The sequence below is a fragment of the Rattus norvegicus genome, chromosome 13 (genome assembly GCF_021556685.1).
Source record: "Rattus norvegicus strain SHRSP/BbbUtx chromosome 13, alternate assembly SHRSP_T2T, whole genome shotgun sequence".
NCBI classification, from domain to species: Eukaryota; Metazoa; Chordata; class Mammalia; order Rodentia; family Muridae; genus Rattus; species Rattus norvegicus.
The window spans coordinates 54,798,613-54,811,376 of NC_141546.1; the positions used below are offsets into that span (position 1 = coordinate 54,798,613).

At 37.6% G+C, this 12,764-nt stretch overlaps 1 pseudogene; it reads right to left on the minus strand.

Moving 5' to 3' along the window:
- Window positions 1–483: 483 nt before the first annotated feature.
- Rps2-ps31 (ribosomal protein S2, pseudogene 31) lies at window positions 484–1,330 on the minus strand (annotated as a pseudogene).
- Between the last annotated feature and the right edge of the window lie 11,434 nt (window positions 1,331–12,764).

Below are 12,764 nucleotides of genomic sequence, written 5' to 3' on the forward strand. Positions count from 1 at the left end.
AGTTCATATAGTTAGAGTAGAAGTGGATGATATCAATACCTTACTTGAAAATTTAGATCAATAAGTTGTAAAAAATTAAGTAAACACTGGAATTAAATATGATCATTGATCAAAAGATGTGATAGATGTCTAAAGACCATTTTTCCCCAATACCCAACAATACATATTTTTTCTCAGCACATTAGGACTTCTCTAAAATCCTCACTGTTATGTTAAGAAAGAAAAAACTACAAACATTCTCACTAAGATTAGTTTTAAGACAAAGGTTTCCACTTACACCCAGTTGTATTCAATGTGATTAAAATCTTACCTAGAGTAAAACCAAAAGAATACACAAATAAAACCAATAAGAGCGGAAGAAATAAAAATATCCGTATTTGCAGATTATATTTGTTTTTGTTTTGTTTTGTTTTGTTTTGTTTTGCTTTGTTTTGTTTTGTTTTTTTTAGACTTAATTCATTTATTTTTCTTGTATAAAAACCTTTATGTAGTAGCCACAGCTGGAGTCTGGGCCCTCTGAACAGAGACTTTGGTGTGGGTTTTCACAAGATGGTCAGTGAATTCCTGATAAGGAGACTTGGTGAACACAGTCTCTTTCCAGAAGTCAGTGGTCAGGTAGTTGTAGGTCTTGGAGGTAGCATCAAAGGTGGACTTGGCAAAGTTGCCCAGGGTGCCAGCGCAGCCCCTGGCTGAAGTGTTGCAGTCATCCATACCGGCTGTCATCAGTAGCTTCTTGGCCACAGCAGCAGAGACAATGCCAGTGCCTCTGGGGTCAGGGATGAGATGCAACAGCACAGAGCCACAGTGGCCTGTCACCTTGTATGGCACAGTGTGGGGCTTGTTCCCCGAGTAGCCTCTCCTCCGCACTGGGAAGATAGAAAACTTGGGCAGAATGATGGCCCATCGGATGGCAGTGGTTACCTCCTTGGAGCACTTAATACCAAGACCAACATGGCCATTGTAGTCCCAATAGCAACAAAAGCCTTGAACCTGGTCTGCTGGCCAGCCCAAATCTGCTTCTGCACTGGCATGATTTTCAGGACCTCATCCTTTAGAGATGCACGAGGAAAAAGTCAATAATCTCAGATTCCTTAATGGGCAGGGAGAAAAGGTAGATCTCCTCCAAGGACTTGATCTTTATATCCTTAACCAGAGCGGCCCAGCTTGGTGCCGGGAACCACTCCTTGTCTTCAGCTTTACCTCCACGAGCCACACGGCCTCGACCTAAGACGGCTGCTGAATCCTCCACGGAAGGAAGCTGCGTCAGCCCCCTAATCCTGGGTCCCAGGCTCTCTGGGCCCTCCTGCTGCACGGCGGCAACATCTGCCATTTGGCATTTTCCGGAAGAAAAAAAGAAGAAGAAGAAGAGGAGGAGGAAGAGAAGGAGGAGGAGGAGAGGAAGAGGAGGAGGAGAAGGAGGAGGAGGAGAAGAGGAGGAGGAGGAGGAGGAGGAGAAGGAGGAGGAGGAGGAGGAGGAGGAGAAGGAGGAGAAGGAGGAGGAGGAGGAGGAGGAGGAGGAGGAGGAGGAGGAGGAGGAGGAGGAGGAGGAGGAGAAGAAGAAGAAGAAGAAGAAGAAGAAGAAGAAGAAGAAGAAGAAGAAGAAGAAGAAGAAGAAGAAGAAGAAGAAGAAGCATTTTTTCTTCTTTTCTTTTATTAGATATCTTCTTATTTACATTTCAAATATTATTCCCTTTATCGGTTTCCCTCCAGAAACCACACATCATATCCTCCATTTTCCTTCTTCTAGGAGGGTGTTCCCTCACTCACCCACTCCCTCCCACATCCCCACCTTGGTATTCCCCTACACTGGGACATCAAGCCTTCACAGGACCAAGGGACACTCCTCCCATTGATGCCCCACAAGGTCCATTCTCTGCTACATATGTGGCTGGAGCCATAGGTCACAACATGTGTACTCTTTAGTTGATGGTTTATTTCCTGGCTGCTCTGGGGTATCTGGTTGTTGGTATTGTTATTCTTCCTATGGGGTTACAACGCCCGTCAGTTAGCTCAGTCCTGGCTCTAGCTCCTCCACTCTGGACCCTGTTCTCAGTAAGGGCAGGTGACACTAGAGATAACCAGATGGAGAGTGTCAAGAATATATGATTTTTTATAAGAGAGATACTGAAGGCCCCACCAAGAAACTATTATACCTGGTATATACATCCTGCAAATGAGAGGTTACACAGCTGGCCATGTCTCTGTTGTTGACCTAATGACATTATTCTGTTTAAAGGATATAGGATCAAATTGCCTTTGAAATGCTTATCTTTCCCCCTTTTGACTTGTGCAAATTTCAGAGAAATTTCTAAATATTGCAGATGGTGATTAATGTACAAATTTACATCTCTCATCAATGTGCAGTGAACCTGGGTCAGTATTGTGCTTAGAGATAATGAGACATCTATATCATACCTTCTACCCAATAGGCTAGGATAATCTGGAAATGAGTGGCTTAAAGATTTAAGAGTCAAAGAGTGAGGAGGACAGGAACCAAACACTGTCTACTGGATATGTCACATCTGTCAGACTCATGAACATTTGTGATTGCCTGCACAAGATCAAGCTAAGTAGTATTCTCGAATTGTGTGCAAAGGGCTTGCTTGATAAGTTCTCACCCCTAACCAAGGAGCTGTGGATAGCAGATAGCTTCAGTTAGACAGAGAAAATAGATCTCTCTAAGGAGATGTTTCCAAGTACAGTACCTCATACACAGGAATATATTGGCAGCACAAAAGATGTAAATGGTTTATTAAAAAAAAGAGCACATGACATGTGGAGGAATTAGAGGGGTGAAAGTGAATCTGGGAGAAATTATGGGAGGAATTGGAGTTGAATATGATCAAAGTATCCTGTAACACATAATCAAAGGATCAGTAAAAATATAATAAATAAAAATGATATTGGATTGCATATGTGCCACTGCTAATAATAATTAACAGACAAGCAGTAAGAAGATAAGTCCCAGAGGAAAACTTACAATAAAAAATTTAGTGTCTGAGAATCTCAGCAATATTCAGGTTTAGCAGTTTTCCTCTGTTGAACATACTAATGTCTTCCTACCAGTGAGAGATGCTCTCTCAATTGGAGCTACAATAGAAACCAAGCACTATACTCTGAATGCAGATGTGATGGTTTTCTCAACACTATTAAATGTAAAATATCTTTTTGTAAAATGACCATATGCCACAACACAGAAACGATGAACTCATTAGACATCAAAGACTAGTTTCCTTAGATAAAGTCATTATCGCACACTATATCAGTGTGGCTAAGAAACAGTGATCTCTAACATGCCTCTTCCATGCTGCATTGAACAACAGTTTGTACAGAAAACATTAGTGACATTTGGGCACTATATTAGTTTATGGTATTGAACCTACGTGTTTATTATATCTTTTCTACTTTTTCCCAAGATGACTAAAACACCTTTTTATATCCCTTTCATATATTATTTATTTATATGTAAAAGTAAATATGATGCTCTTTGGAGGTGGTGCTGGATTTCCCTGAAAGGTGGTCACATTTAGTTCACTATTGTTCTTACTTGGTTGAGCATTTTATATCAAGGGAAATGTTGCCTTGCAAGTCAAGCACTGGGAATACAGAGCTGACTACTGGCTTCACAGATTCAATATAGATTTCAAGAGCTCTATAAACAAGAGATGAAAATGCCTATGTTGTATCTCCTTTGCACCATTGAGATGAGAGCAAATATCTACCCTTAAGAGCAGAGCTGTAAAACAAATGCACTAAGTCAAATGAAATGATTCAAATTGTACCTGAAATTTAATAAAAATGAAAAACAGGGTATCTATGACAATGTATTCTTTTGTACTGCAAGTATATTGCAAAACATATGAAACTGAATATAATTAACAGAAGCAAGCAGCAGACATCTTAGACAATATATGCAACATGATGTATCTTTTAACTATAGGTCTTTATATAGGAATACAGCTGAGATCATTAACATTAGACTCATAAATAAGCCCGTTTTGTAACATGCAACTAATCCTAAACTTTATAATTTGAAATGAAATAGTAAAGTTTAATGCATTTTCCTCAGCAGTTTCTACAGTTTCCCTTTGAATTTCTGCAGGGCCAACAGATATACTGAAGTATTCTTTTACAAAATGCTACTTTTCAAAAATCGGGAACAGCATGTAATTACCTCAGCATGATATTTCTTTGGTAATTGCAGATAAATTGATAAAAATATCTCAACTACTAGGCAAGCAGGGTATTGATTGCAATTTGCTAGGCTATAAGAAAAAGTGATTTTTCTCTCGTTTTAATACAAGTACTTACTTGTTTGATTTGATGATAAGCATAGACCGTTTCAATCAGCAACTCAGAGTCTTTATATAAAAAAATCATGATTACACATTCTCAAGATAGCCACTGCATATTCTTGTGTTTGTCTGTTCGTTATTTCCTGTTCAGCAATTTCCACCATACAGCATTTTCTATAACAGGGTGCTGTATTGGTACATTTTATCAATACATTTCTTAAATGTAGAGTCTTTGGAACTTCAAAGACTTGTTCTTTTTAAAAAGAAAAATAAGGACTTTATAAATTGCTCTATTAAATAACTTCACCACATATATTCACAAATATATGAGTGTCACAAAGTTTTGGAGTAACTCATGCCTGTCTGCTTTTCAATTCTTTGATTTTGGCTGATAGTCACTTTAAGGAAACTTCATGAATCTTTTGTTTTCAATCAAAGCCATGCTCATTCGAATTTTCACTGGAACACGTACTATTTGAATAGTGTTGAATTTCGCCTAATTATTCATGTGATCACTTCTCTCCTCACTTTATCCACAAGAAATACATGTGCTTTTATAATTAATTGATATTTATTTTAAGTGTAACAGTATGAAATCTATCTAACTCTAATTATAGGGCACTTTACCTAACCAAGGAAGGCACTTAATTCTCTGATTATAGAGATCTGGACTCATCAAGATATTGTAATAAATACCAAGGTTAGAGAATACAGCACTGCTTAGTTTATAAGAGGCTATGAGAGCAGCTTGGAGAGTGATGGCATTGGTCTGTTATGTAATTCTTTGCTTTAGAAAATACAACTACATATGTGTGTGGTAGAGGCGGGAACCAAACTTATCAAGGGTTTTGGCAGCAAGATTCACTACCAACTGAATACGCTTATCAGCTGTAATTCTTTGCTTTTGGATTTGCAAAGTCAGTCAGCTGTCCCAACTTATAAGTATTGTTTCTTACTATAAAGTCGAAAGGTTATAACTGTTAGTCATGGTAGTAGGTTGCCTTAGGGAACTCTATGCAAACAAAAGCAGTGCTGAGAATAGAGAAAATTAATGCTAATTTATCAAGGATGTGCAATGTATGATATTTCACAAGTATTTTATTCTATTCTGAAATCACTTCCCATTTCCGACAAATTTGCTGACATTTCCAAGTACTTCCTGGAGGAAATGTAAACATGGTAAGTTTGAACATAATGATGTTTAATAATGGAAAGATAGAGCCACTGCAAGCAGAAAAGGAAACCCAAACTGCACAGAAATTATAATACTATTAAAATTTCTACCTAGAGTCTAAATAGTTCTTCAGGTAGACTTTTTTTTGAAATATACTCTCCTCACTCCAAAATCCTGAGAGGGGTCATGTTAAAGATCATTAGAGAAGAATTACAGACAAGAAAAAAGTACATGTAATGGATAAATGGAAATAGGTATATTGATGTGTGACTTGTTTTAGCTTATCAGTTGACACAATTTTTAATATCTGAAATCCTGAATGAATTCAGAGAATTCGTTCAAGCATAATAATATATAACAGAGGATTAGACAGACAGCATGTGGGTTTTAAAAAAGATAGTCTCCCTTGTTTCTCTCTGTCTCTGTCTGTCTCTATATCTCTGTCTCTGTCCCTTTGTCTCTCTTTCTTTGTCCCTCTGATTTTCTCACAGAAATGCTTAATGCTATTTTTATTATATTCAGCTTCATGGGTCACACACAAAGTCTAGGGAGATCGCAGACTAACTTTATCTGTGTGAGTCTTATTTCAGGCTGTCTTTCATCACAGTGAGCCACTCACTTTTATGGAGGACATTTTTTTTACCATATTACTAAATAAAAAGTTTCTTATAGTCATAGAATATTAAAACAAGTGAATGATTTGGGATAAGTTCTTAAATGAATATTTTCATGAGTAATACTGATGCAGGAAGTGATAAGGAATGTGAGACCCTTTTTTGTTTACATTCTTCATCTCATTGGTGAAAATCTCTTGAAGAAAATAGCAGATTAGTGTAATGAGTTTTTTTTTTTCTTTTACAAAGTAAAGTATGAGCTGAAAAGCAGCACTCGAAGGCCCCCAAAGTGAAGAGCTGGTGACAATGCTCGGAGGATTTTTATGACTTAATTAGTTAAGGTATCATACTAGGTGAATCTACTTTGGTGTATTCTCTTTTGGTAGGGGAAACACATTATTTTTTGAAATTTAATAAGGACAAAATCATGGTCCAAATATGGCTGAAGTCAGAAGTCATACTCGATAAATACACGTTTTCACATTTGCTGTATTGATGGAACACTACCACGTAAGATTTTATAGCATAAGTCATAAGTGGAGGTTGTATGAAACTTGTACAATACATGGTGATTTTCATGCTAGTTGTGGTTTGAAGCTAGTTAAGAGCTTGCACAATGGTGCCTCCATTTCTGATTGGAGATGGAAAATTAGTGCTTTGCCGAATATAAGTCTAAATCAAGAAGTGAACTTAATTCAAGCATTTCTTGTTGTCCTTTATTTCTGACTTTTTCATTCTCACTAGAAATCATCCCAAGCTTTGTTTCACCATAGCATATCATCTATCTTTAGCACTATAGGAAAGAGTGACCAAAGCAATTAAATCATGCCACTGGAGGAACTCACATTGTGTTTTTCTGAGTGATCTTTTAAATGTTTCTAAATATTAAAATATCAACATTCTATGATGGATATGAGTAGGAATCAGCAACCCAAATCACTCTTCAAAACTTCTTTGGATCACCAAATCATAAAACTGTTCTTTACTTTTTAATATTTCCTTCTTTATTTTTAAGATTATATTATAATTATGTTACTTATCCCTTCCCATTCCTCTTCTACAAGCTCATCCATATGTTGCTCCTGGTTCTCTTTCATATTCATGCCTTCTTCTTCATTGATTATTCTTATATACATACAACTATGTATACATGCATATAAAGGTCTAGATATTAAATGCTCAATTTTAGCTGACCGTTTGGTATTGGATAATCAGCTGGACTTTTCTTTGGAGAAGACTATTTCTCCAACTTTTAGCAATTCTTAGTTCTCTATAGTTCTTTGGCAAGATTAAGGTCTCTGGGGCTTTTGCCTGCCAACTTTGCTTTTATTGAAAGGATAAAGAGTAAGAAAAAAAGAGATTTTCCCATTTTCATTTCATGACTCAATGTGGAATCTAGAAACATTAATGTTATGCTTTTAATTAAAATGGTCTCAATAGGCTCATGTATTTAAATGCTTGGTTTCTAGTTGATCGAAATTCTTTGGAGAGGATTGGAAAGTGTGGCTTTATTAGAGGGTCTGTGACTCTTGGGATGGATAAGCTTTCAAAAGTCACAGTATTCCCTCTTAGATGTCTAATTTACCATGCTTATGGATCACTTGTAGGCTTTCAGCAGTTGGTTCAACTCCATGTCTTCCTGCTTGCTGCCATCTTCTTTACCATGATGGTAGTGAACTCTAACCTTTTGGAATAGTGAATCCCCAATTTTTTTCTCTTGAGCGTGGTGCTGTGTCAGGGTAACTCAAAAGACCACTAGTATTCTATCGTGTTGGAGGAGTAGTCTTCAGAGATGTAGAGAACTCTTCAATTTTGATATTACAATGCATAAAACATTTGATATGGTACCTTCTAGAAAATATTACATGGAATAAGCTGATTATTTGTATTTTATCAAATAATAGAATATTGATTTGGTTTGATAAGGTAATTGCTTAATCTTAATCTTGTTTATTCTAATGTAAGATGAAAGTGTCTAAGAAGTGTCCCATTATCCAGTCTATAAGAGGGCTAATTAGGTGAAGATAGAAATGTGTTAGGCAGCTGCCTACGCTCTCCCTACTTATTCACTATAGTACTCGAAGTCCTAGCCAGAGAAATCGGACAACAAAAGGAGGTCAAAGAGATACAAATTGGAAAGGAGGAAGTCAAAATATCACTATTTGCATACGATAATATAACTAAGTGACCCCAAAAATTCCACCACAGAACTACTGAGCCTGGTAAACAATTTCAGCAAAGAGGCTGGGTAAAAAATTAAGCGAAACAAATCAGTAGCCTTCCTCTACTCAAAGGATAAACAAATGGAGAAAGAAATTAGAGAAATAACACTCTTCACAATAGTCACAAACAACATAAAATATATGGGTTTGACTCTAACCAATAAAGTGAAAGATCTCTATGACAAGAACTTCAAGTCTCTGAAGAAAGAAATTGAAGAATATCTTAGAAGATGAGAAGGTCTCTCATGCTTATGGATTTGCAGGATTAATATAGTAAAGATAGTCATTTTGCCAAAAGCAATCTGCAGATTCAATGCAATCCCCATCAAAATTCCTACTCAATTCTTCATAGAGTTAGAAAGAACAATTTGCAAATTCATTTGAAATAATGAAAAACCTAGGATAGTGAAAACCGGCCTCAAGAATAAAAGAACTTCTTGGGGAATCACCATTGCTGACCAGAAACAGTATTACAGAGCCATAGTGATAAAAACCTGTGTGGTTCTGGGACAGAGACATGCAGGTGGATCAATGGAATAGAATTGGAGGTCGAGAAATTAACCCACACCCTTGTGGTCACTTGATTTCTGAGAAAGGTATTAAAACCATCGAATAGAAAAAAGACAGCACTTTCAACAAATGATTCTGGTTCAACTGGAAGTCAGCATGTAGAAGAATGCAAATAGAACCATTTTTATCCCCTGTACTAAGATTAAGTCCAAGTGGATCAAGTACCTCTACATAAAACCAGATACACTCAAACAAATAGAGAAAGTGGGGAAGATCCTGGGACACATGGGCACTGGGGAAAATATTCTGAATAAAACATCAATGGCTTATGATCTAAGATCAGGAATCCACAAATGGGACCTCCTAAAATGGCAAAGCTTCTGTAAGGCAAAGGACACTGTCATTAGGACAAAACAGCAACCAACAGTTTGGGAAAAGATCTCTATCAATCCTATATCTGATAGAGGACTAATATCCAATATATACAAAGAACTCAAGAAGTTAGACACCAAAGAGCCAAATAACCCTATTAAATATGGTGTTCAGAGCTAAACAAAGAATTATCAGAAGAGGAATATTGAATGGCTGAGATGTACCTAAAGAAATCTTCAATATCCTTAGTCATCAGGGAAATGCAAATCAAAAGAACCCTGAGATTCCACCTCACACCAGCTAGAATGCCTAAGTTCAAAAATTCAGGTGACAGCAGATGCTGGCCAGGATGTGGAGAAAGAGGAACACTCCTCCATCAATCAATCTGGAGGTTCCTCAGAAAATTGGGCATTGCACTCCCTTAGGACCCAGCTATACCACTCCTGAGTATATATCCAAAAGATGCTCCAACATACAGCAAAGATACATGGTCTACTTACTATGTTCATAGCAGCCTTATTTATAATCCAGAAGCTGAAAAGATCCTACATGCCCTTTAACAGAGGAATGGATACAGAAAATGTGATACCTCTACTACTCAGGTATTAAACAATTGACTTCATGAAATTCATAAACAAATTGATGGAACTAGAAAATATCATTCTGAGTTAGGTAACCCCATCACAAAAAAATCACACATGGTATGCCCTCACTGATAAGTGGATATTAGCTCAAAAGCTCTAATTACCCAAGATTCAATCCACTGACCATTTGAAGCTCAAGAAGGATGACCAAAGTGCGGATGCTTCCCAAAATATTCATAGGAGGAGATATATAGACAAAGTTTGAAGCAGAGACTGAAGGAATGACCATTCAGAGACTGTCCTACCTGGGGATCCAGCCCATATATATACAACCACCAAAACTCAACAATATTGATGACGCCAAGGAGTGCATGCTCATGGAAGCCTGATATAGCCATCTCCTCAGAGGCTCAGCCAGAGTGTGACGAATACAGAGGCAAATTCTAGCAGCAAACCATTGAACTGAGAATGGGGTCCTGTTGTAGGAGTTAGAGAAAGGACTGAAGGAGCTGATGGGACTTGCAACCCCGTGAAAACTACAATACCAACCAACCAGAGCTCCCAGGGACTAAACCACTAACCAAAGACTACACATAGATAGACTCATGGCTCCAGGTACATATGTAGCAGAGGTTGGCCTTGTTGGGCACCAATGGTTGGAGAAGCCCTTGAACCTGGCAAGGCTGGACTCCCCCACCCGTGTAGCAGAATGTCAGTGCAGTGTGGGGATGTGGGAATTGGGGGTGGATAGGGAGGGGAGAACACCCTTGTAGAAGAAGGGGGAGGGGTAAAGGAGAGGGTGCTTATGGATAGGAAATTGGAAAGGGACTAACATCTGAAATGTAAATAAAATATCTGGAAAAAATAAGAAAAAAAAAGAAATGAGTTAATCAACTATCCTTCAGAACAATAAATATCTGAAGCAATCATTTTCCACAGTGTAAAGTAGAATTTTTGTTCTTAGTTTTTGAAGTTCTAGTGCCTGATCACGTTTCTCCTCTGTGTTGAGCCTGTGACAAGGTAGTCCAACATGGAAGACACTCTTGATAGAGAAAAATAATTTAAGTTAAGTAGAGGGCACTAGTGCTCTCAGATAGGCCCTAGAGAAACCAGGAATGTTAATCAAATAGGGTTGCCTCTTCAGTGGAAGAAATATATACCTGTTTTCTACCCAGAAGGTAGAGGGTGAATGTTGTTATTTATATTTGTTATCTGTAGGGCCAGAGCTCAGCCAGCCACCTCAGAATATTTACCTCAGCCTCTTTCAAATTCCTAGACCATTATATGTATCTTTGTTTCTCAGTTAATAGAGCCCATATTTAGGAGACATGTCCCATATACTTTATAGCTATGTGATACCTATGGACTTTAGAATAAGACCTTCTATTTCTTTCCAAAAGAGTTTAGAAGATTCACATTCTCAGAAAATAGTTAAATCCTTAAAACTGCCACACATGGGGGTCCATCCCACATGCAATCACCAAACCCAGTCCCTATTGGTATGCCTAGAAGTGCATGGTGACAGGAGCCTGATATAGCTGTCTCCTGAAAGACTATGCCAGAGCCTGACAAATACGCAGGTGAATACTCACAGTTACCCATTGGACTGAGAACAGGTTCCACAATGGAGGAGTTAGAGAAAGGAGTGGAATAACTGAGGGGGTTTGCAACTCCATAGGAAGAACAACATCAACCAACCATACACACCAGAGCTCCCAGGGACTAAATCACCTACCACAGAGTACACATTCAGTGACCCATGGCTCTAGCCACATTTGTAGCAGAGGAAGGGCCTTGTGGGACATCAGTGGGTAGAGAGGTCCTTGGTCCTGTGAAGGCTTGATGCCATAGTGGAATGCAAGGGTGGGAAGGAGGGAGGGAGTGTTGGGTGGGTGGAGAGATCCTCATGGAAGCAGGGTTTGGGGGATGGTTATGGGGTTTCCAGAGGTGAAACCATGAAAGGGGATAACATTTGAACTGTAAATAAAGAAAATTTCCAATAAAAGAAAAAAAGATGGAAAAAATTGATAATATTTTGAGGTGAAACAGACAAATAGATAAAATTTCCTATTATCCTATTAGTTCAGATTTTATTACCAATATGTAGAACTTAGATTAAATAATTTGAGCTGTTTGATATGTCAAGGCTGATATTCAGGGCCTAGTATCTCTTTCTATACATACAAATGTTTATTTTTCACAAATGTATAACACATAACTGTGATTCTTGCAGTGTTACTTCATCAGCTACAGACATCAGATTTATTGAGTTTCCATAAGTTTGTAATAGAGCTGAAAAGTTTTTCTTTTCTGGGGATGTCACAGCCATTACAACTAACAACACAACAGCCAATTACTCATGTGTGTAGTGATGCTAGTTCAAACGAACTTTTTCAGTGTCTGCCATAGACAGCTACAGCATATCTAATTATGGATTGTGTATGATGAATGAGAAATGACTTTGGAATTTGTACATTTCTATTTTGTCATTACATTAAAATGTGGTTTTCAGACTTAATACATGTATTTTTCTTTTACTCTGTAAATGATGTATGGTTTTAGGCCAGCCATAGCCTCATGCATCTTATTTGACATTTAGCTCTTGATTTGATCAAGAAACTTCACTGAGTGGTTGACATGCACCTTTTAGACCGTGTAAGTGAATTATGACAATTTCCTCAGTGCATATCCCACTATTATGTAGGGCTTTTAATTAGACATGATGCACCTGTATTTTGTGATCTTTATTATTCTGTCAGAACAATTCTATAAATGAATACAGCCAAAAATACAGAGGGTTTTGGAGGTTAAGTAGACAAGAGTAAATTGTCATATGAATGTGTTATCATAAGACAGAAAAATCACTGAATAAGACTGAATAGAGCAGAGAAACTGTCATTCTATCTGCCTGTGAAAGAAACATTGAGGATGAGCCAACAGTATGCTATATAAAATAAAAGTAGCAGATTAAGGACAGATTTCCAAATAGTTTC